Source organism: Macaca mulatta, chromosome 3, assembly GCF_049350105.2.
Source record: "Macaca mulatta isolate MMU2019108-1 chromosome 3, T2T-MMU8v2.0, whole genome shotgun sequence".
Lineage (NCBI taxonomy): Eukaryota > Metazoa > Chordata > Mammalia > Primates > Cercopithecidae > Macaca > Macaca mulatta.
This window is the reverse complement of record NC_133408.1, coordinates 138,133,931-138,135,326: the sequence shown is the minus strand read 5'-3', so window position 1 is coordinate 138,135,326 and position 1,396 is coordinate 138,133,931. Positions and strand designations below refer to the sequence as shown.

Below are 1,396 nucleotides of genomic sequence, written 5' to 3'. Positions count from 1 at the left end.
GGCATTTAAGCTGAACACATTCTTCAATAAAAGGCTACCTTATTTCTGGAAGTGGGTATACTACCAGCTGTGTGGCCACAGCTGACTCATTCAACATTCCTTAGGTTCAGCTTCTTTGACTTTAAAATAATTTTGGTAACCTGAAACTCACAGCTATGTTTTAATGACTAGATATCATAACATATATGGCAAAATGGGCTATTTCTATTTCTTCTCTTTAGAATAGAAATGTGAACCTCATTCAGCAAAAGTTTTGTTTGTACTTGCCTTATGTATATGTCTATAGAACCAGCATTCTAAGAAATATTTAGAGTAATTGGTTCAATTGTTGATTGACATCATTGTGTTATCTAGTTCGTCTATGAAGTGTGCATAGTCTTAACTCATTTATTTTAGAGTGGTTTCCTGTGTTCTGGTAAAAGCTTTATTTTCAAGACTTCTTTATAAAATAAAAATATAAAGAAAAACCTAGCTGTAAAACAATGTAGCTTTTGAGGTCCTGTAATTGGAATGAGTCCACTTTAAATCCTTTAATGAGGATCCATTGGAGGGCAAGTCTGGTGCCAGCAGCCGCAGTAATTCCAGCTCCAATAGTGTATATTAACATTGCTGCAATTAAAAAGCTCGTAGTTGGATCTTGGGAGCAGGCGTGCGGTCCGCTGCCAGCGGAGTCACTGCCCATCCCCGCCCCTTGACTCTTGGCGCCCCCTCGATGCTCTAACCCCGGATGTACTATTGAAAAACTATTTAACGAATCTCAAATTAATAGATTTCATGTTTAGCACTATTTGACTTATCAATGGTTTTTGCAAAATCAAACAATAATCAAAGATTATAAAATAAAACCCATATCAAAGACACAAATACAAAACTGACAGAGGAAAATCAGTCTATCAAGCCCTCATGTTCTGGAAATGACCGCTTGAGCACATGAAAGTGGATTTTGTTCTCTTGCTTCTTTATCCTGATTTATAGTTGAACACTTACATTTTAAAAATCCATAATGTAGTTAATTGTGAATTAATGATTATAGTGATCATAATTCTTTCTTTGAAGGAGATTTTTATAGACAAATTTATGCACTATAGCTACTTCTAACCACCAAGAAATTTAATACCTTCTCATATAAAGTTTTTGTATAACATAATGACCTCACTCTAACTCCATGCCAAACCATTATTCAGTATCACAGTAGACTTTCAACGGGTAACAATACTGTACCATGAAGCCATCTATAAAACATGTTTTCTTGGAGATTTCCTTTCATTTGGTGTTAGAATCAAGACATATGGGATACATTTGGATACAGTTTGCTTTAACAACAAAACTCGTCCGACTTTAACAATCGTGGAAGCCATATATCATTCTTATAATTAAGATTTGTTTATTGTTCCCA

The 1,396-nt window shown here is 34.8% G+C and overlaps 1 pseudogene; it reads left to right on the top strand.

The window, feature by feature from the left end:
• The first annotated feature begins 543 nt into the window (after positions 1–543).
• LOC144340214 (18S ribosomal RNA) lies at positions 544–591 on the top strand (annotated as a pseudogene).
• Positions 592–1,396: the final 805 nt, after the last annotated feature.